We start from the raw sequence: 22,903 nt of genomic DNA, 5'->3' as shown, positions 1-22,903 counted from the left end.
CTTCGTATTCTGGTGCGTGGTTTTGTAGATTTTATGGCCGCCTTGGATTTATGCATTAATTTAAAAAAATCTTTTTTAATTGCATGTGGGTCATCAATAGTTTTAAATTCGAATAGTTTACAGAGTGCTCGCACTTTCCCATATCTTGGCCTGGTATTTGCCTGAAATGGATTATGGGCGGACCATGTGGCCTATTGGAGGAGGAAGTTCACAAACTCTACTAACACGATACTCGGGCTATCAAAGCAGAGGAATATAGAGGTGGTATCTGCCACTGTTAAAATTTTTAGACTCCAATGTATACCTATTGCTACTTATGGCGCTGAAGTTTAGGGACATACTAATAGTGGCATCATCCAGGATGAGGAGAATAGATTCTGTCGTAAAATCCTGGGTGCACCTATTTCTTCCTCTAAATATGCCTGCCATATATTGAAGATTACATTAAAGCTTGCCCAGCATTATTTTGGCTGAGAGTTTGGAGAAATCCCGTGGCCCAACTAACCAGAGAGATAATATCAGACTGCCTGAAATGTGATAAGGGAATGAACATACCTTGGTTGGCAGCGGTACATAAAAGTTTAACCAGTGTGAACTGCGAACACTTATTTTCAAGTCCTTTAGACCTCGGCACTACTAGCAGTATATCCCTTCAGATGGCTCTTTATGCATCCTGTAGGGATACCAGATTGGATAAAGAGCGCAAGAAAGTGTCAGTCGCTAGATATATGTGTATTGAGAACATTTCACGTGCACCTTCTAGCTACCTATTAAAACCAATTAGTAGCTGGGAAAGGGGGCTACTTTTCCGGCTGAGGACTGACACCATGAAATGTATGTTCTCTTTTCCCGCTGGGTTTACCTCTAACCTTGATCTATTGCCATGTCCATGCAATAGTAAACAGAAACAATCAATGTTGCACTTTCTATTTTTCTGCTGCTATTATTCAATACTCACTAAAAGGTTTTTACTTCCATATTTTAAAGCCTCACTGGAGACTGATTATAAGGCTGCATATGGGAAGGTCATTGCTTTAAAAGATGATGAGCTAACCTTTCGGGTTTGTTCTTTCCTGAAGGCGGCGGTACGTACTCGTAACTCTATGTGCCCCTGCTGAATCTTTGTTTTTTATCTTGAACTTTTAAGTTATATGTCATTTAATGGATTTTGCACTTTCTATCCTGTGAAATGTACTACTGGAGGACTAATTTTAATCTCAACTGGATTATTTTTAATTGTTCTTTTGTTGCTGAATTATTTTTTTATTTTTAATATGCTGCTGTTTGTCTGTACTTTTATGGATATGTATTTCTATCCGAATAAAGTTTATATTGATTGATTGATTGATTAACCAGCACAGGACTTGACCTATCAAATGGGAAGGCTAACATCGACATTGAGAGAGGGCGTGAGGGATGCATGGGAAGCTTGTCGAGTCAAGGGCGCCAAAAGGTGATAATATATTGGGGGTCTTATTTTCTAAAGTTTGCATACTGTCCTTTCTTTGGGAAGCTCAGCTGAGGAGCATGTGATTTCCTGTAATACATTTTTTTTTTAAACTGAAACTTAGGTGTAAGGGGTCACGCCGGGAAACTCCGCTCCGTGGGTGAATGGCGAAGTTTTACAACAAAAATTCACACTCCAAGCGGAGTGCAGGGTAGAAAAAATCCACCAATTCCGTTGGCGGAGCGGAGTTTCCTACCCACCCTTAAATTACATCACAGCATGAACATACTCTGCGTAAAAGTCATGGTCATCTTCATCCTAGGGTGAAATAACTACTTTGCATAATTTCAGGTACTGATTTAGGGTCATGTAAGGAACCCCAAGGCTATCCTTTAGGTATAAAAGAACCATACCGAACAATAGATATCTAGGAGGAGAATCTTCACACTGACACAAGACGTTGAAGTCACTGCACGCAGAAACTCCAGCACGCAGTGGTCTGACATCCCTTGCATGGTGTCCAACCCACACACATACTACTTAGGTACACTTAGGCAGGGTTTGCATCGTATATGCCTGCATATATTCACTGTTTTAGCACCAGGGTAGAATTCTACCTTTTATTTACTCTGTTGGTGCTTGTAATCTTATACATCTGTTTCTGTCTAATGATTGTCGCAGTAAACATGTTTTATATTAGAATGACGATGGTTCAATAAATAGTTATTGAAAATGTCCCCATCGTTTATTCAGTGTATCTCTCTGAGACCAAGTGAGCACGAGTGACTGAGCGAAATGCACTGTACTATTTCCATGATCCCTGAAGGATCAAGGGTTGTCATGTTCGATAGTTGCCAGAAACGATTCGCTCCTTGGTAAGGTTAGGGGGCTTATGGTGGCGCGGTGAGCTAGATGGTCTAAAGGCTAACATATCCTTTGGGGGTGTTTGGAATCAGTGTGGACACCAATCCCGTAGATTATGTTGTCTAAAGCACAGATTCTATGAATTTTTAGGAACTACAGGACAGACCTGCATCTTGAACCCAGGACCACCAGAGTTACTCCAAGGGCTAGTTGGCTGGCATCATGATCAAAGCATCAGGGGTAGAAAAGGCACCAACCACTTTGAACTCAGCACCTAGACTCTGTCTGCTGTGAATCTTCCAAGTCCCGGACTTTTGTAAGTAAGTCTGAAGGTGCTCTCTGCCAGCACAGCTGTACTCCTGTGAAGCAGAACCAATGCAGTACAACACATCTCCTTGCAGCTGCATTCCGGACCACGCAGTGCAGCTCCCGGTCTCCTCACAACTGCTGCACCGAAACGTATCCTCAATTTAGGCCTTCGTATCTGTTGACAGCATCCTCCAAGACGACGCAGGACTCTGCATCTCATCCCAGCAGCTCTTTGGAACCACCAGTGCAGGATGCATCTTCAACGCAGGACTTCACATTGCAAGCCCCTTGTCAACGGCATCCTTTATGACAATGCAGGACTCTGCGTCACAGACCTGCAGCACGTCAGAACCTCCTCTGTGCGACATCCTTGATGCAGCATCTTGCAGTGCTCTGCAAACTTGGACTTAAGGTACTTTCGTTTAGTAAGCCTCACTTGGTACCTCTATACCGCCTGTTCTCTATCTTAGCTTGAACTTGTGGCTGTCCTCAATATGACTAGATAACCACAGTTGGTGCTTTAAGGCAGTATTTTTACTTAAATCTTTAAAATTGTATATCTCTGGCTTTACTGATTGGACTTTTGTCATATTTGTCTCAAATAATTTATTACATTTTACTCTATTTTCCTAAATTGGTGTGGGAGTTTTCTTGAGTTGTGTTTTCACTTTATTACTGTTTGATGTGCTGCATAAATACTTTACACATTACCTCTAAGTTAAGCCTGACTATTTTGTGCCAAGCTACCAGAGGGTTGAGCGTAAGCACAGCGGTGGTTCTAAAGGTGGTGCATGGGTCCCATGATGCGAGTGACAGAGGCAATGCAAGTCTTTTGCAACTGGTCCAATCCCTGCAACAGTGGCGATGCGTCAATTTTGCTCTGAGATGTGCTGCTCAGCCGAGGAGATGCATCGGTTCTGCTCTGGGATGCGTCGCTCAGCAGAGAAAATGTGTTAACTTTGTTGGCAAGCACCTTAGACCCACTTCCAAGGTTCCAGGACTGCGGTGGCACCACTTGGCAGGGCAAACTCGCAGATGGCAGTGTCCAGGTACAGTGGTTGGAATCCTGTTATGTCCCTGAGGCTTCAGACAGGAAGCCAGTCAGTGAGCCCTTGGAGTCACTCTGGGTTCTGGGGTCAAGTGATGCAGGTCCTGTCCTTCTCACCCAGGCAAGAGAGCAGCAGGTAGTAGATCAGCACAGCAAAGCAGGAGTCCAGCAAAGCAGCAGACCAGCAGAGTGGCAGTCCTTCAGAAGCACGGCAGTCCTTCATCTTTGCAGAGTATCCAAAGGTCCAGAAGTGTACTGAAGTGGTGGTGTCAGAGGTCCAGTACTTATCCCCAGTTGGGCCTTTGAAGTGGGAGAGACTTCAAAGACAAGCCTTTGAAGTGCACAGATGTCTTGCCCTTCCTGCCCTAGCTCCAGACTCGCTGCAGGGGGTATGCAGCCCTTAGTTTGTGGATTGGAGTAGGACACAGCCTATTTAGGTGTAAGTGAGGCTGGATCCAGCTTCTCCCTCCCATTGTGCCAGGATGGCCCACCAAGTCACACCTAAGCTCCCATTGTGTTGGGCTGTTTAGGGGGAATACATAAAGCCCAGTTGTCATGCACCCCGGACATGTGATCAAAGACAGACAGCAGGCACCAAATGGCTAAAGTATGTAAATACCAACATTCTAAAAGTGGCATTTTCAGAGTTGCAAGTTAAAACCCGACTTCATCATAAGTTTGGATTTTAAATTGTGATTCCACAGACAGCAGACGTAAATTCCTCCCAATTCGAAATTACACTTATAGAATGTACTAAGGTAATCCCAATGTTATCCTATGGAAAAGATAGGCCTTATGTTAGTGAAAAACAACTATGAGAATTGTTCACTGCCAGGACATGTAAACTGTAGCAGTACATGTCCTGCCTTTTAAATATATTGCACCCTGCCCTCTGTGTTGTCCAGTGCCTATCTTAGGGGTGACATATGTATATAAAGGGAAGGTTTGGGCCTGGCAAAAAGTTTATTTTGCCAGGTCGACATGCCGGTGTATATTGCACACACAGGTTCTGCAATGGAAGGTCTGAGACATGGTTAAAGGGTTACTTAAGTGAATTGCACAATCAGTGCTGCAGGCCAACTAGTAGCATTTAATTTACAGGCCCTGGGTACATTGAGTTCTACTTTACAAGAGACTTATGAGTAAATTAAATATGCCAATTGGGAATGGACCAATATTACCATGTTTAGGGGACACAGCACAAGCACTTCAGCACTGGTTAACAGAAAGAGAGTGGAGTCCTTCGGGTGGGGTCATGAGGAATAGAGTCAATGATTGTCAGCTTATGCATCAATTGTTTACAAACTCTGCCCCCAAACAAACTGGCAACCTTTAAAATGTGATAGTAAAGCTGCTCTGGTTTATTTATCTGGGCACAAACAGACTTTGTTTTATAACAGTTTAGGAATTTAAGGCACCTGTAGACGTCTAAGTGTATCCTTTAAATTTTAGAGTATAATACTGAAGGTAACATGATCAAGGCATTGGCTAAAGAGATATAAGTATATTCTCTTTGCAGAGGTTCAGCCACCATAATAAAGCTGAGGGGTTCAAATATGTCTGCTGCAGAGAAGTCCATGTGTTGTGGAGGTTACAGATTTGGCAAAAACAATGGAATTAGGCCCAGATCTCTGTACTGGGGTGAATGTAGGACATTGTTCTGCATTCTGTCCATCAATTGTTCTTTTTGCATTTGTCACCCCGAGTGGGATGGGTATGCCCAGACGTGGGTCCAGTGCTCTCCATGCCACTGGAGTCAAGCTATCCTGGCTGATGAGGGCTGTAAGCCCGAAACCGCTCCTAGGATGCTTGTTTCCAGTCCAGGGAGGACCTGGTCTGGCAGTTCGGGCTGGACTGTTCCCATTGGGCGCTGTGTCAAGACTGATTTGCATATGGCTGGGTCCAAACTGAAATGGCATGGTGAGCTAAAAAACAATGGATTTTGGCCCAGATTTCTGTACTGGGGTGAATGTAGGACATTGTTCTGCATTCTGTCCATCAATTGTTCTTTTCGTCTTGCATGCTAAAGCAACAAAAAAAAGTCCCACAATCCAAGCTGCACTGAGTACACTAGTCAATAAATCAATCAGTACTTGTATTTGGGGTGGGTAGTGGTAAAGGGAGGTAAGGCTGAATTTAGTGTTCGGGTGGGGAGAGGTAAAGAGAGGTAAGGTTGATTTTAAGGTTCAAGGTGGGTGGAGTTAAAGGGGTATAAGGTTTATTTTAGGATTCAGGGGTTTATAGCACTAAAGGGAGGTAAGGGTGATTTTAGTGGTCGGGTGAGTCGAAGTAAAAGGAGTTAAGGGTAAATTTAGTGTTTAGGAATGGATACAGGTAAAGAGAATGACTTTGGAGTTCGGGTGGGTAGAGATAAAGCGAGGCAAGGCTGAATTTAGGGTCAAGTAGATAGAGGTAAAGTGAGGTAAGGCTAATTTTACCATATGGGGTAGGTAGAGATAAAAGGTAAGGGGGATTGTAGGTCTCACGATGGGTAGAGGTTTAGTGATTTAAGGATGAATTTAGGGTTTGGGTGGGTAGTGGTAAAGAGGGGTAGGGTGAATTTAGGGTTCGGGTGGGTAGTGATTGTGAGAAGGTGACCTGGTATATGCTGTCCACTAATTAAAGTGAGCACCTTGTACCAGTCCACATGAACCATATGATGTATGAGGTCAAAGATAACCTTCAGAAAGCTATCCTAGTGGTAGCTGTGGAGAGCGGCCTTCAGGCTTAATCTGGAAGGAATGTAAAACAGCTTGTTTTACCAGAATATCACCTCCTCAATCAATCAATCAATCAGTGACACTTGTAAAGCGCGCTACATACCCGTAGGGTCTCAAGGCGCTGGGGGGGGGGGGGGGGGTGCCGCTACTGCTCGAACAGCCAGGTCTTCAGCTTCTTCCTGAAGGAGAGGTGGTCTTGGGTCAGGCGCAGGTCGGACGGGAGGGAGTTCCAGGTCTTGGCGGCCAGGTAGGAGAAGGACCTTCCTCCTGTAGTTGCTCTGCGGATGCGGGGGACGGCGGCGAGGGCGTGGTTGGCTGATCGGAGGTGGCGTTTCGGAGCGTAGAAGTTGACTCGGTTGTTGAGGTAGCTCGGGCCTTGGTCGTGTAGGGCTTTGTGTGCGTGGGTGAGGAGGCGGAAGGTGATTCTCTTGTTGATGGGGAGCCAGTGAAGGTCTCTCAGATGTCCGGAGATGTGGCTGGATCGTGGGATGTCGAGGATGAGTCTGGCTGTGGCGTTTTGGATCCGCTGGAGTCTCTTCTGGAGCTTGGCGGTGGTCCCGGCGTAGAGGGCGTTGCCGTAGTCCAGTCGGCTGGTGACGAGGGCCTGGGTGACGGTCTTCCTGGTCTCTGTGGGGATCCACCAGAAGATCTTCCGTAGCATGCGTAGGATGTTGAAGCACGCCGAGGAGACGCTGTTGACTTGCCTGGTCATGGAGAGGGAGGAGTCCAGGATGAAGCCCAGGTTACGTGCATGGTCTGTCGGTTTGGGTGCGGTGCCCAGGGCGGGAGGCCACCAGGAGTCGTCCCAGGCGGAGGGAGAGGAGCCCAGGATGAGGACCTCCGTCTTGTCCGAGTTCAGTTTCAGGCGGCTGGTCGTCATCCATTCGGCTACCTCTTTCATCCCTTCGTGTAGGTTGGCTCTGGCGGCGGCGGGGTTGTTGGTCAGGGAGAGGATCAGCTGGGTGTCGTCGGCGTAGGAGATGATGCTGAGGTGGTGTTTGCGTACGATGGCCGCGAGGGGGCTCATGTAGACGTTGAAGAGGGTGGGGCTCAGGGATGATCCTTGGGGGACGCCGCAGATGACTTCGGAGGCCTCTGACTTGTAAGGTGGTAGGCGGACTCGCTGTGTTCTTCCGTCGAGGAAGGAGATGATCCATTCCAGCGCCTTGTCCTGGATTCCGATGTTGCTGAGGCGCCGTATTAGGGTGCGGTGGCAGACCGTGTCGAATGCCGCGGAGAGGTCTAGGAGGATGAGGGCCGCTGTTTCTCCATTGTCCATCAGGGCTCGGATGTCATCGGTGGCGGCGATGAGGGCGGTCTCGGTGCTGTGTTTGGCTCGGAAGCCGGACTGTGAGGGGTCGAGGGATCCGTTCGTCTCGAGGAAGGCGGCCATCTGCTTGTTGACGGTCTTCTCGATGACTTTGGCTGGAAACGGGAGAAGCGAGATGGGGCGGTAGTTCTTGAGGTCGGTGGGGTCCGCTGTTGGTTTCTTGAGTAGAGCGCTGAGTTCGGCGTGTTTCCAGCTCTCGGGGAAGATGGCGGTGTCGAAGGATGTGTTGATGATGTCTCGTAGGTGGGGTGCGATGACAGCGTCGGCCTTGTTGAAGATGTGGTGGGGGCAGGGGTCGGTTGGTGATCCGGAGTGGATGGAGTTCATCGTGCGGATGGTGTCTTCTGTGCTGATCGGGGTCCAGGCGTGGAGGGTGGTGGTGGGGGGGGCTGGCTGGTCGGTCGTGGTGTGCGTTGGTTGGTTGTTGAAACTGCTGTGTATGTCCGCGATCTTGTTGTGGAAGTATGAAGCCAGGGAGTTGCAGAGGTCTTGCGAAGGGGTGATGTCGTTGTTTCCCGCGTTGGGGTTGGAAAGCTCTTTCACGATGTTGAAGAGTTCCTTGCTGTTGTGTGCGTTGTTGTCCAACCGGTCCTTGAATGCTGTTCTCTTGGCGGCGCGGATCAGCTGGTGGTGTTTCCGGGTGGCAAGTTTGTAGGAGGTCCTGTTGTCCGGTGTCGGATCCCTTTTCCAGACTTTCTCGAGGGCTCGGCAGTTCTTCTTGGAGCTCTTGAGTTCGTCGGTGAACCATGGGGCCTTCTTGCTGCCGGGTCTGCTAGGCGGGGTCCTCAGCGGGGCGAGTTCGTCCGCGCAGTTGCTGATCCACTTCGTGATGTTATCGGCGGCCTGGCTGGGGTTCGCTGAGCTGGCAGGAGGGTGTTGGCTCAGGGAGGTGGCGAGCTGGTCTGCTGTGATCTTGTTCCAGCTTCTGTGGGCGGTGTGTTGCTGGTGTTGGTGGGTCGTTGTTTTCTTGAAGGTGAAGTGGACGCAGCTGTGGTCCGTCCATTGAAGCTCTGTGGCGTGGCTGAAGTCGATGTCTGTGCTGGATGAGAAGACGGCGTCGAGTGTGTGTCCGGCGAGGTGGGTGGGGGTGGACACCAGTTGCTTGAGTCCCAGGTTGGCGAGGTTGTCGAGCAGGGTGCTGGTGTTGTGGTCGTTGTTGTTCTCCAGATGGAAGTTGAGGTCTCCCAGGAGGATGTAGTCAGCGGAGGGGAGGGCGTGCGGGCTGACGAAGTCGGCGATGTCGTCGCTGAATTGCGTGCGTGGTCCAGGGGGTCGGTAGATCAGGGTGCCTCTGAGGGTGGTGTTCGGGTTGGTGTGGATCTGGAAATGCAGGTGTTCGGCGCTGGTCAGGGTGTTGTCGGTGCTGGTCGTGAGGCGGATGGTGTTCCTGTGGATGATGATTACATGAAAGGAGAACCACACAGTGTTGTATAAAAATATGTATTTATGAATATAACACTCTCTACTAGTCTCTACATGAGACTAGGGCACAAAGTACACAATACTGAATCAATAGAACATTCATAAATAGCACAATACACAGGAGCTCCAGGGGGAGACCGAACCATATACAAAAAAAATGGTATAAGAATATCGACTTCACTAGACACAGTGCCTAGAGCACGTATAATCGCTGGGACCCCAAGGAACCACTTAGAGGAGTGACACAGGGAGCCCACGGAAGACGGGTGCAGTGTGGAAACACGAACGCGTGCTCCATACAACTCTATGAAAAAGTCGCGGTTGTAAAGTTACAAGTTAAGGACACTTCTAAGAGGACTTCGAGCAAACCCTTTGGAACATAGGAGGTTCTAAGGCCAACCCACCAGTGAGAACTGAAGTACCCGTGTTACCTATCCCAGAGGAGCCGGGTGCATAGGGGTCAAGTGGTGTCGGAAGCCTTCCTCGTTTTCAATGGAGAGCTGCAAAGAAGTATTGCTGCCAGGAGGGCGAAGAGTATCCGGTGGAATCCAAGCCTGGATCCGAGGTGAGAAGAACCTGAAAGCAGAGGGGACAGAGTTTGGGTCACTTCAGGTGACCAGGGACTCGGCAGTCGAATGCCCACCAATGTCGGGTGCTTCAGGTGTAAAGAAGGGTTGCTTGACTCTGCAGCCACGGGGAACAGGAGATGTCGAGGATGACCAGAGTCCGGAGGTGAGCTGTCTGACAAAGGATGTCTGAGGGGTCGGCGTCCAGATGGTGAACCAACAAGCCTTGGCAACTGCAACCCACGCAGTCAGAGGAAACAGGTTACAGTGTGGACCAGCAAGGTCCAGGGGACTCTCCAAGCAATGGAGAGTCAGGGAACATCTGGAGCAACCAGGTAAGCCCAAGAACAAACAAGGTGACCCTTGCCAGGACCCACAGGCCAACAGACCAGGGATCGCGAGGAGACCTCAAGCAAATTTGCAAAGTACCAGCCCACAGGACACTCGTGCAATGGAGGCCAGAAATCTTTGGTGCAAATACTGCTCGGGGCTGGGACTACACGGAGTCCAATGCACAAGCTCGGGAATTATCAACAAGCGTATGCAACTGCAATTGTACGCGGTGCACAGGGGTTTGGGTTGCACGGTCTCCACGAGGGATACTGGTCTCAGAATCGCTGAGAAGGCAGATCGACCTCAGGGACCTTCGGGAACCCACCTCCTGTGTTGCTGAAATCTTCTGAGTCCTCAAGAGCTCGGGAGCAGCAACCCGGTCAGTCGCGTTCAGGTGCCTGCTTTTGCAGGGGAGTAACTCCTTTACCCCAAGGGAGATTCTTCAGTCGTCCAGCGTTGTGCAGGCAGTCAAAGTACTTGGTTTCTTCTTAGCAGAATCTTGTCCAGGTAAAATCTAAAGTCCTGTAGCCAGATAACCCACTTTATACCCATGGGACGGGGTAGAAAGATTCTGTGGACCCTCCCAGGGGAGGGGCAGGACAAAGGGGTGGCGACACCCATTCCCTTTGTCCAATTTCACGCCAGAGCAGGAGCCAATGGCTCCAAGAACTGGTTTGAGCTGGACTATGCACAGGGACACCAAATGTGCCCCCAGTGCAGACTTTCTGGTGCACTCAGAGTGCACCCACCCAGCCCCAATACAGTCAAGCCTGTCTGGGAGGTGGTTACACCTCCCTGTGACAGGATGCCCATTATCATGCCTTCCTCTGGGCGAGCTTGGTTCAGCAGCAGGAGGGCAGATCGTGTCTGTGGCTGGCAGCGTCCATTCTGTGCTGCCCAGGTCCGGAAAGCTGGTACCGGGTAGACCGGTGACCCATGTATGTCCCTTTGGAAGGGTGGAATCATACCTCCCACACAAGTTACTGGTGTGGAGGTATGATTCCAAGGTGTTTGACACCAAACACAACATGTTTCTAAGCAGCCGTTTTAAAGTTAGCTTTTAGGTCCTGATAATCCAATCTGGAGTGTACCTAAAGTACATGCATTTCAATTTAAGGGAGAAAGCAGATAGACTGGGGTCCTGAATAGCAGGATCCCAGACAGGCTAGTCAAAAACCAGCAAAACACCAGGAAATAAGTGGGGTTGTCTATGCAGTCAGATCCTACCTTCCTACAGTGCTAAAGAGAGGTAAGGCTGAATTTAGGGTTTGGGTGGGGTGAGGTAAACGGAGATAAGGTTGACTTTGCAGTTCAAGATGGGTAGAGTTAAAGGGAGGTAAGGGTGATTTAAGGGTTCAGGGGTGAGTAGAGGTAAAGGGAGGTAAGGGTGAATTTAGGGTTTGGGATGGCTATAGGTAAAGGAAGGTAAGGTTTATTTTTCAACTCAGATGATTTCAAGTTGTCTTGCAAGCTAAATCAACAAAAAAAAGCACCACAATTCAAGCTCAAGCTGCACTGAGAACACTAGCCAAGAAATCAATCAGTACTTGGATCATTCCCCAGGGAAGAAAAAAAAACACACAAGAAAAAGTGAAGCTGACAGGTGCTGACACACGCTCACCAGTGAAAAGGAAGACATAACAAAGACGATGAAGCCAATAAACCAATCAATGGTAAGTAAAGGTTTGGCTAAAAGCCTCTTTTTACTTTTTATTTTTTTTAAACACAATAGAGCGATGCAAGCAACTGCACATGAGGTGTCTTAGGCAGGTTATACAGAGGAATTGCTGGCTGTCCCAGGCCCTGAAGTGATATTTTTGCAGCAGGGCTGTGTTAAAAGGAAGACAAAGACACTCCAACCCTGTGCTATAAGTTTTTACCTATGATATTTGACGCAATCAATTGCCGTTGATGCTGCTGCATGTGACCCGGCTTTGGCACCCAACACCAGAATACAGCAAGGTCTAGCCACTGGGACCAGGTAAAAGGCTGGTTCAGGCAGTGACGGCTGCCTCGGAACGGGGTGATTGGGCAGGGGGTGGATTAAAAAAAAGTACCTTCTCCTCCGCGCTGCCACACGCCTCACCTCCGTCCTCCCAGGCTTCCGGACTCTCCCAGCCAATCACGACGTTGCAGGACCAGCGTCGTGATTGGTCTAAGTGTCTTTTTTGGATGCTCAGGCATGGCCAGGGAGAACTAGGCATGCTATCCACTGGGCTGTGCAACAGCTAAGTGAGCATGACAGTTTGGCCAGGCCTAAAGGGCCGGCCAAACTGTCTCGTGTACTTAGAGGAGTGCAAACCACTTCTTCCCTGCTATGGAGTCACAGAGCCCATGCCCACCCAACTCCTGCATAGAAAAATAAAATGATAATACTGTCCTGATATTATCATTTTGTTTTTATTTTTTTCACTGCTGAAATAGCAGTGGGGCAACGCTCCCCAACTTAGCGGGGGAGTCGCCACTGGGTTCAGGTTTAAGAGCAGCTGTTGCATAACTAGTAACCCGCAGGCTCTAGCTCAAAGTCATTCCCATATATTGTCTATGTCTAACTTATAACACAATAAAAATGATTTGTTTGTGAATTTGTCTAACAACATTTGCTCGAAGGAAAAGCCTACATGCCATAGGTGATTATACTACAGAAAAATCATCTGGGACAGACATTCACCTAAGTGCATTAAAAGCCTCATAGAAAATGAATAGAATAGTTTTGATCCCAAACCCGTTCCTAGGATGCTTGTTTCCGGTCCAGGGAAGACCTGACGTGGCAGTTCGGGCTGGACTGTTCCCATAAGGAACAGGGTCAAGACTGATTTGCATATGGCTGGGTCTGAACTGGGGTGGCCAAGTAAGTTAAAGAACAATGATGGATTCAACCCAGATCTGTGACTGGGTTATGAGTGTCTGAAAAGTGTCAGTGCTCTGTCCATCATCTCCTTGTGTTTGCTTTGTTCGCCCTAAGTTGGCAGGGTATGTCCAGACGTGGGTCCCTTGCTTACTTTGCCACTGAATTCAAGATAGCCCGGCTGATGATGGGTGTTACCAAGAATCCGGTCCCAGGATGCTTGTTTTTGATCTAGGGAAGACCTGGCTTGGTAGTTCGGGCTGGACTGTTCCCATGAGGAACAAGGTCAAGACTGATTTGCATAAGGCTGGGTCTGACCTGGGGTGGAGAAGTGAGCTAAAGAACGATGATGGATTCAATACAGATCTGTGACTGGGGGTGGGTGTCTGAAAAGTTTCAGCGCTCCATCCATCATCTTCTTGTGTTTGCTTTGTTTGCCATGAGTTGGCAGGGTATCACCTTGCTCACTTTGGCACTGTTTTCAAGCTAGCCTGGCTGATGAGGGGTGTTAGTCCAAAATCAGCACCAGGATGCTGGTTTCCGGTCCAGGTAAGACCTGGCTTTGCAGGTCGAGCTGGACTGTTCCCATAAGGAACAGGCTTAAGATGATTTGCATATGGTCGCGTCTAAACTGGGGTGGCGAAGTGAGTTAAAGAACAAAAATGGATTCAACCCAGATCTGTGACTGGGGGTGAGTGTCTGAATAGTTTCAGACCTCCATTCATCATCTCCTTGTGTTTGCTTTGTTCACCCTAAGTTGGCAGGGTATGCCCAGACGTGGGTCCCTTGTACACTTTGCCACTGAATTCAAGCCAGCTTGGCTGATGAGGGGTGTTACCCCAAAACCAGTCCCAGGATGCCTGTTTCCGGTCAGGGAAGACCTGGCTTGGCAGTTCGGGCTGGACTGTTCCCATAAAGAACAGGTTCAAGACTGTTTGCATATGGCTGTGTCTGAACTGGGGTGGCAAATTGAGCTAAAGAACAATGATGGATTCAGCCCAGATCTGTGACTGGGGGTGAGTGTCTGAAAAGTTTCAGCACTTCGTCCATCATCTCCCTGTGTTTGCTTTGTTTGCTCTAAGTTGGCAGGGTATGCCCTTTGTTCCCTTCACCACTTGATTCAAGCTAGCCTGGCTAATGAGGAGTGTTACCCTGAAACAGGGACCAGGATGCTTGTTTCGGGTCCAGGGAAGACCAGGCTTTGCAGTTTGGGCTGGACTGTTCGCATAAGGAACGGGGTCAAGATGATTTGCATTTGGCTGGGTCTGAACTGGGGTGGTGAAGTGAGCTAAAGACCAATGATGGAATCAACCCCGATCTGTGATTCAGGGTGAGTGTCTGAAAAGTTTCTGTGCTCCGGCCATCATCTCCTTGTGTTTACTTCATATTTATTAGCACTCCAGGCCACCAAGAGGATGTGTACTACAACAGATTTGCCTTTTAGTTCCCTATTGGTATTGTTGTCTGGATGGATGGAAGCAAAAATGTTTCTAAATATATATTTGAAAATTATTATGAATAAAACCTCTGAATGCAGCTATTTGATCTGATTTACTATGGTGAAACACTTATACATGTTAATGAGCGGCACTATTTTAAAATTTTGAAAAGACTTTATCTTATTTTGTATACGTTTGTTCTAAGAGATCTTTAAAAATGAAGGAGTTTCTAAAGTTAAGGGGTTTCGGACACCTTAGTTACTCTCCTTTCTTTAACTGCAGATAACATGTGAATAAATGCTTGCCAGGATTATTTAACATCATTCTGAATGTTAGTGCTCAGTAAACACCAGCCCAGTGCTGCTTTTGACCAGGGGGCCGCATGTAAAGAGGGCCGCAAGTGGCCCCCGGGCCATACTTTGAGTATTACTGACTTAAATGAACCCAGAGAGGAGATATATTGCATTCAGATGTGCTGAACAATTGAATTTGAACCCATTCCCAACTTTGTTTTAATTAATATGCCCCTTTCAGTAAATCCATGATGGTGGCTAATTTATTTTTCATCATAATCACATCTAACAGTGGTTGGGTGCTCTGCAGAACGTGTCTATGAAGTTCGGCGACTGCTCGAGGAAATTACTAGACCTTTTTAAAAGAACTCAGTGCACACAGACTGCTTCCTAATCACATCACCTAATAAGGAGGGTGCACAGACACAGGTTCACTAATTGCAGGAGCCCTTTATTAATAGACCTGGAGTGTAGAGTCCACAGCACTGGACGCAGGTAGGCCTTCGCTATACACAGGCGCGTGTGCAGGCTGGGCAATAAATACACAGTACAACAGTGTGCTGGTGCGGACCGGAAGCTACAAGCGACCTCCGTCCTTTTATTTATACTCTCTCTGGCCACGCCTGGCCAGAGAGTGTTACAATGTGTGTATGTCGTTCCGGGCTGTCGGTCTTTCCGACAACTAGACCGTTACATCCCATTTCAAATCAGTTCTTTTCCTTTGCCTCTGGACTGCATCTCCACGCAAACTCAGCTAGCTGGCGATTCGGTTTTGGATTTGGCCTCAGGCTGTATTGGTGCCGGCTTGTGTTCGACCCTCGGGTGGGGGTGATCGTTCCGGCCTCACTGGCTGCCCCTTGCGGGTCACACTCTCCCTCCTGTGACCCAGGCGCTTGGGTCTGGCGCGGTTCATTATCACAAGCAGGTCTGGTGGTTGTACGTGGCATGTCAAAGTCTAGTGCCTGTCCAGAGTTCATCTGTTCAGTGCCTGGCTCAGGTACCTCCTTGAACCATGAGATGTTTCTGGTTATCACTTCTCCATGCCGTTCCACCGTTATAGCTGTTCCACGAACCTTTTTCACTGACCATAGTCCAGCCTCATATGGGGTGCGGAACTTTCCCCCACTCCTCCGGTTTCGTATGAGTACTTTGCAGCCTGGCCTCAGTGTGCGGACTTTGGCTCGCCTCCGCTGGCTGGCCTTCTCATTGATTATTGTTCTCCTACTTTGGGTAGATGCTGCATTATATGGTTCAGGTTTCCAACTGTCAGCCACTGGAAAGATGTCGCGCCGGGGTCCGGCTAGCATCAACAACCATGGAGATCTTTGGGTTGTACAATGTGGTGTGCTGTGATATTCCCGTAGGAATTTCTGCAATTCAACTTTGGGATCTGTTTGCTCGGCTACAGCTATACGTAGGATCTTGTTGATGGTCCGCATGAAACGTTCTACCTCTCCGCTGGCCTGTGGCCATTGCGGAGTGATGCGGTGGTGCCTTATCCCCAACCGGGCTAGGAATTCTTTAAACTCGTTCCCTTGAAACGGCGGTCCGTTGTCAGTCTTGATCACATGCGGTAGACCAAACAGTGCGAATATTATGTTCAGTGCCGGTTCGAGATGATGGAAGGCTGTGGATGGTAGGATCTCGACACATGGATTCTTGGTGTAACCGTCCACCAGCACTGCCGTGACCCTCCCATCAGGGAAACTCCCGAAGTCTAGACTCACCCATGACCACGGTGTCGGGGCTGGGTCTTCTGTTATTATCGGGGCTGGTGATTCTGCACTCCCGGTGAGTTGACACGCCCGGCAATTCTTGACTACCTTGTCTACGGCTTCCTCAAGCCCCGGGAACCACAACTTTTCCTTCATTCGGGACTTCATCCTTCCTGTGCCTTGATGACCTTCATGTGCTAGTGCGGTCATCCGCTCTTGCAGACTCTGAGGGATGACAATGCGTGCTCCTCTCAGCAGGATGCCGCACTCCGCAGTGCTTAGTTCATCTCGGATTCTCCACATTTTCCCTAGTCGGGCCCACTCTGTTTCATTCCACCCTTGGGTGTCGTGGAGGAATCCATCCCAGGATCCCTTTTGTATTGCTTCTGTTGTTCTTTTAATAACCATGTCCCGCTCCATGTGAGCCTTTATCTCTTCCTTTGATATTGTCTGTGGGCAAGCCCACTGCGAGATCATGTCAACGAATTCTTCAGTCTTCCGTTCTTGGTCGGACTCTGCCTCCGTCGGTAGCGCGGGATGTCGCGACAGGAAGTCCGCTGGATATTTTGCTCCGGGCCGGTACACTAACTCCATCTGGTTCCATCTGGTAGTGCTGAAGTTGTATGGCCCATCGTTCAATCCTGGGCGGAGGATGAGGCGCTGACCCTCTGAAGAGGGGAAGCAGTGGCTGGTGGTCTGTCACTACTCGAAACGGGTGTCCACTGACATATAGGTGGAAGTGATTGCATGCCCACTTGATGGCGAGTGCTTCCCTCTCTATTTGTGAGTAGCGTGCTTCCGTCGCTGTGAGAGCTTTGCTGGCGAATGCCAATGGTGCCCAGGTCCCTGGTTCTGTTTCTTGTGTTAACACCGCACCTAGCCCTACGGGACTGGCATCAACTATCAGCTCAGTCTGTCGGTTGACGTCAAAGTATGCCATGGTCGTGCTGGCTAACAGGGCCAATTTTACTTTCAGGAACGCTTCCTCTTCCGCTTGAGTCCAACGCCATATGGAGTCTTTCTTCGTCAGTTTACGCAGGGGTTCTGCGATGGTGGCCAGGTTCGGGATGAACCTTCCGCAGTATGTTGCCATACCCATAAAGCTTCTGACTTCTGATGCGGTGTTGGGCGCCGGTGCGAGCTGAATTGCTTGCGACTTCTTGGGATCTACTCTCACCCCTTCTGGGCTGAACACGTACCCAAAGAATTCAATTGATTGTTGAAAAAATTGACACTTCTCTTTGTGTAGCGTTACTCCGTGTTCAGTTAGCTGCTTCAGGGTTGCTTTGAGTCGGCGGTGATGCTCTTCCAGCGTTGCAGAGTGTATAAGGATATCATCACTTACATTGATGACCCCTTGTAGGCCTGTCAGTACTTGCTTTACTGCATTCTGAAATATCTCTGCGGCAGAAGATATCCCAAAGTTCAACCGTTTGTACCTCCGCAGGCCCAGGTGTATCGAGAATGTTGTGATGTATCGACTGTCCTTATCCAGCTTTAGCTGGTGGTATCCAGCGTTTAGATCTAGTTTAGAAAACCATTGTGACCCATTCAGGTCTGCTAGGATGTCGTCAACGGTAGGCGTCAAATGTCGTTCCCTTTTTATAGCCTGGTTGGGCATCCTCATGTCTATACATATCCTAATCTTTCCCGGTTGACGGGATTTTTCAGCGATCACCATCGGCGAGACCCAAGGGGTCGGGCCCGTCACCTTCTCTATGACCCCTTGCTGTTCGAGTTTCAGTAGTTCCTGTTCAACTAGTGGCCTCAGGTGAAATGGGATCCGCCGGTGTCGTAGAGCCACTTGCTTTACCGCTGTGTCAATATGCAGCTTTATGGGAGGCCTCTTTATGCTTCCTAGCCCTTGTAATAGTTGTGGGAAAGAGTCTAGGATGTCTTCGGTTTGGGTGGTTTTCACAGCATTGGCGAACCTGACTAGGCTGAGGTCTTCGGCTGTGTGGCTCCCAAGTAAGATGTCAGCTTCTTTATCCACGACGTGAAAAGTTGTGGTGACTTCCTGGCCTTCTGACTGGACAAGGACTGACATTTTGCCCCGCAACGGGAGTGGGACTTGGCTTCCGTACGTGAGAATTTTCACTTTAGACGGTGTTAGCACTGGTTGGGGTTTGAGCACCTGATAGTGTTGGCGGCCCATGACGTTCACAGACGCTCCTGTGTCGATGAGAGCTGTGACTGGAGTTCCAGCTATCTTGATGGCACATGTAGGTTGCGGGCGACGCCGGCGTTTGAGGTCATTCACAAATGACACGAAGTGACATTCTTCCTCCTTTTCTGTTGATGAATCTTCCAAGTATTGCCATTGCGTGGTTCTTGTGCTCATCGGCCTCAACTGCACGGGCTCATCCAGCGATAACTGTTTTACTTGTCTGTATGGCGGTCTCCGTACGGATGCTCCTCTCGGCCTTGTGCCTCCCCGGCACACACTCACAAAATGATTGATGATGCCACATTTAGTGCACGTTTTTCCTCTCGCCGGGCAACTGTCTTGAGGGTGTTCTTCCTTCCCACAATATCCACACTGCGACCTTCGTGTCGTTCTGGTAGGCCACCTTCCACGTGCTCCACGCGGTGTTGTGCGTACGGCGTCAACCTGCTCCGTCTTGACCGTTACCGTGTGATCGGGCGTGGTGTGGAGCGCGGCTTCCATTGCTGACGCGCGCACATCTGAGAGTTCATGAGACCTCGCTAGGACTAGTATGTCTTCTAGCGAAATGCGAGGTTGTCGGAGAATTAGGGTCCGCAAGGTTTTGTTTCTACATCCTTGAATTAGCTGTGCTCGTGCTTCTTTGATCGGATCATCTTCCGTGCACGTACTAGCTAGCTCTCGGAGACGGGCGTGAAATGCATCCATAGATTCACCTTCTCTTTGCCGCGCTTGACGTAGCTTGAAACGCTCATAGTCTGGGTTAAGTTGTGGGTCAAAGTGCGCATTCAGCGCCCTGACTGCTGCGTCGTAGTCCGTCGAAGGCCCCGTGTTCGGAAGGTGCGCAAATAGTTTATATATCTCATCCCCTGCGAAATGCAACAGCAGAGAGCGTTTTACTGCTCCATCGGTTTCCCTCGTGGCAATGAAGTAGTTATCGAGGCGGCTAATCCATATTTTCCATCTAGGGGACGCTGTCGCGGGGTCAATTAGTTCACTGAATGGGGGTAGAGCGCTCACTTGCGAGTGTATGTGAGCCGCTGGGGTCACGTGTGCTACCGGTTGCTTGCTCGGTCCTGCTGCTGCTTGATCCACCATTGTAACCACCTGCTCACTTCTGCCCTTCGTTGGATGCACTCTTGAGATTTCACCCCTAGCGTGCGGTTCCACCTACTCTGCCTTCATGGAATGCCTCGCGGATGTGGTTTGCCTTTTCACTGTATGAAACTCCCATTCACTAGTTGCATTCACCAATGCTTGTTTGTCTGTCCACTGCACCAGTTTCATTTACTAATGCTTGTTTGTCTGTCCAATGCACCCTATGCAGCCTAGTGATGTTGCCCAGTGTGTGTCCTCTGCAAGATTCGGTGGAGCTTGCAGTATCAGCCGGGTGTTTTATTCAGCCTCAGCACTGATTTGCTCTGACACCTCCCACCACGCTTGCTGCCTCGTGCATGGCAGTTACAGGCTGCATACAGTCTTTGAAGCGCTCAGTCTTCGGCTGAGCTGTCGGGTGCTTGGCGCACCGCCGGTAGCGCTAGTTCACGCGAGCGCATGTATCTGCCCGCCAGTCTTACCGGCATTCAGTTGGTGCTGCAGGCCATGCACAGAGCGCGTGCGCGCTTCTTCACGCCGATGTGTTAACTCGGCCACACTCGCGCTGTTGCCTCCGTTGATCGCACGCTCAGGGAGATGCCTGCTCACACCTCAGGGCCTCATGGGAAGACACCGGGCGCTGTCGCTTCAGCAGTGCGCGACGGAGAGTCACTCTTCTGGGCATCAGGCGCGTGTGCGCATCACACGGCCTCCGACTCGCCGTCCGTCAGCAGAGTGACCCGTTCTTTACTCCGGCACGTTCTTCGAGGGTTCAATCCATCCCACCTTCGTCGCCAGTGTAGAGTCCACAGCACTGGACGCAGGTAGGCCTTCGCTATACACAGGCGCGTGTGCAGGCTGGGCAATAAATACACAGTACAACAGTGTGCTGGTGCGGACCGGAACCCATGACCGACCTCCATCCTTTTATTTATACTCTCTCTGGCCACGCCTGGCCAGAGAGTGTTACAATGTGTGTATGTCCTTCCGGGCTGTCGGTCTTTCCGACAACTAGACCGTTACACTGGAGGATAATACGCTGCGCAAAATTCTGTGGCGTAGCTGGTCCTTTTGCCGCCCGTAACGGTCCCAGCTTTTGCCGCCAGTGGTTGCCGTAAGAGTGGGGTGGGAAGCTGCCAAACGAATACTGCATTTGGCGACCCGTGTGGCCACAAGTAAGCAGGGGAGGAGGCTGCCGCCCCCAAAGCTCATGCCACCTGGGGTGGTCAACGCCCCCTTGCTACGTTACTGGCAAAAACTGAGTAACAGCATTTGAAAGCTGGCGGGGAACCAGCTTTCTGTCAATAGTTAGTGCTTTAAATGGGCCGGTACTCACCGGTACTGAGTACCGGCACCCCCCGCTTTTCTTGCCATCAGTACCGGCACTTTTCTTTAGTCAGGGAGAGTACCGGTACTCTGATTGAGGGAACGGCAGGCTAAGGTTTGGTATCGCCTCCGATGCACGACAAATGCCACCCTGCTTCTGCATCTCGCAGTTGCACTGAGTCCCTGAAGTAGCCTTTTGCAGAGACGCTGCTAACGTCCAGTAGCGCCCATTAGAATTTCCCCACACTGCAGGGGTTGGGGAGGGCTTGCTTAATGCTGTGATTAACAGTGCAGGGGCTAGACAGACCCTGCACTGTTGATTAGGCGTTGAACAATCATTCTGCTGAAAGTTCTGTAGCCCCCCGCCCCCTTGTCCCTCCTCTCTGTCAGGTGCGTGAAATGGCCAGACCTGGGGCTGCCGGTCAGTAATCCAGTCTATGTAAGGTATTGCACTGGCCATACTGAAAAGAGTGGCAGTTCCACACAATCCTACATCTTTCCCAAAGCCGGTTTTCTTATGTTTGTCTTTTTTCAGCTGCTTTCCTTTGTGTTCCCTATCGAATCTAATGGCTGTATTAACATGATAACAGCGAGGGACCCTGGGTGTGAAGGCAGCCCTTCCCAAAGAGCAATGAATAGCAGGGAACGCTGCAGCACTCCAAAAATGAGCTCCCATGACAACTGGCAATGGATCCGGTTGGGGGAAACTGAGAAAAACATAGAGGGAACAGGAAGGGAGGAAGGTATACAAGTGAGGTGACAGCTGAAGTTAGAATTGCCACTTTTTTCAGATAAAAATACCAGATGTTTGTTCTGTTTTTAAAAGGGCGCTTAGGAATTGTATTAACACAAATTCAAATCTGCTGCATTTCTTGAAGTAATTGGGTTAGCTTTTGATGAACCACATGCAATTTCAATCGAATCGCCTCTTTTAATTCCAGGAAGGAGTCTGATCAAGAGAAATGAACTAACCATTAGCCTGAAATTTAGTTTAAATCGCTGCCCTGCAGAATGTACAGGGCGCAGCGAAGCGTGCGCGCGCACACACACACATGCGCATAGTCACACACACATGCGCACAGTCACACGCGCACACACGCACACAAGCCCACACACACACCCTTTCACAGCTTGGAAATAGTTTTGTACGTTTGAAGTAAATAAATGATTTATGCTTTTATTTACTGGAAAAAATATCAATCCTGATTAAGCAAGTTTTTTTTGCACAAACCTTTATTTAAGAATACAGGCCTCAACAGTAAACGTGCTCTATCAACACAAATAACGAAATATAGGACAACAAATGACTGGCCAGGTGGTAAATTTAGGGTATGGGTACATCATGGAAGGGAGAAGAGGAGGCAAGTGGGGGAAAAACAGTGACAAAATGTAAGAGACTTGTGGAGAAAGTAAGCGAGAGGTGGCAGTAAGAGAGGCAGAACCAGGGAGAGAAGGTTAGAGGCTGGGTAGAAATGAGAGGTTAATCGTGAATGGAGAGTAGATGTGGATGTAAAGACACTGAACCAGAAAGAGACAGGAAGAGCCTGGCCATAGGGAAAAGGGCTGAGGCAGTGCTTTAAATGGGCCGGTACTCACAGGTACCGAGTACTAGCACTTCTTATTTTTATCACTGTTAATACCGGCACTTCGCTACTGCCTAGGAGGATACCAGTACTCATGAAAGGTAAGCTCATTGGCTGCTAGTGGTGGTGAGCACTAGGCTGTCCGAGAAGAAGCTGTGTCTGACAGCCAAGGCGCTTCAGAGGTCCTTAGCTCAGCCGCTTTTGTGTACGTCTGCTTGTTTCTTTGTGTGTGTGCACGCTTGAAGATATAAAGCATTGTGCCAAACAACAACAAATAACGGTATGACATAAAGAAGTTGCAAATATTACAAAACAAGGACATTTTTAACATATTATCCTGTTTGGCTTTCATTTTGTGTAATGATTTTACCTGTTTTGTTAACATAGATGCATCTCTGTTG

General features: G+C 49.1%; 1 protein-coding gene and 1 long non-coding RNA gene across 3 annotated transcripts in view; one reads left to right on the top strand and one right to left on the bottom strand.

Moving 5' to 3' along the window:
* The window catches only part of LOC146785404 (alanine--glyoxylate aminotransferase-like), a 309,868-nt gene that overhangs the window by 65,992 nt on the left and 220,973 nt on the right, over window positions 1-22,903 (bottom strand). The gene's annotated exons all lie outside the window — the stretch shown is intronic.
* The window catches only part of LOC146785403 (uncharacterized), a 259,272-nt gene continuing 256,458 nt past the window's right edge, over window positions 20,090-22,903 (top strand). Inside the window, exon 1 of one of the 2 annotated variants that reach the window (XR_014970634.1) lies at window positions 20,090-20,417. This is a non-coding gene — a long non-coding RNA (uncharacterized LOC146785403). The remainder of the gene's footprint in view (window positions 20,418-22,903) is intronic. The other variant, XR_014970635.1, reaches the window with a different exon arrangement.

This window comes from Triturus cristatus, chromosome 11 (assembly GCF_964204655.1).
Source record: "Triturus cristatus chromosome 11, aTriCri1.1, whole genome shotgun sequence".
Taxonomy (NCBI): domain Eukaryota; kingdom Metazoa; phylum Chordata; class Amphibia; order Caudata; family Salamandridae; genus Triturus; species Triturus cristatus.
Note: the sequence above shows the minus strand (reverse complement) of the source record. Positions and strands in the feature narration are given on the sequence as shown.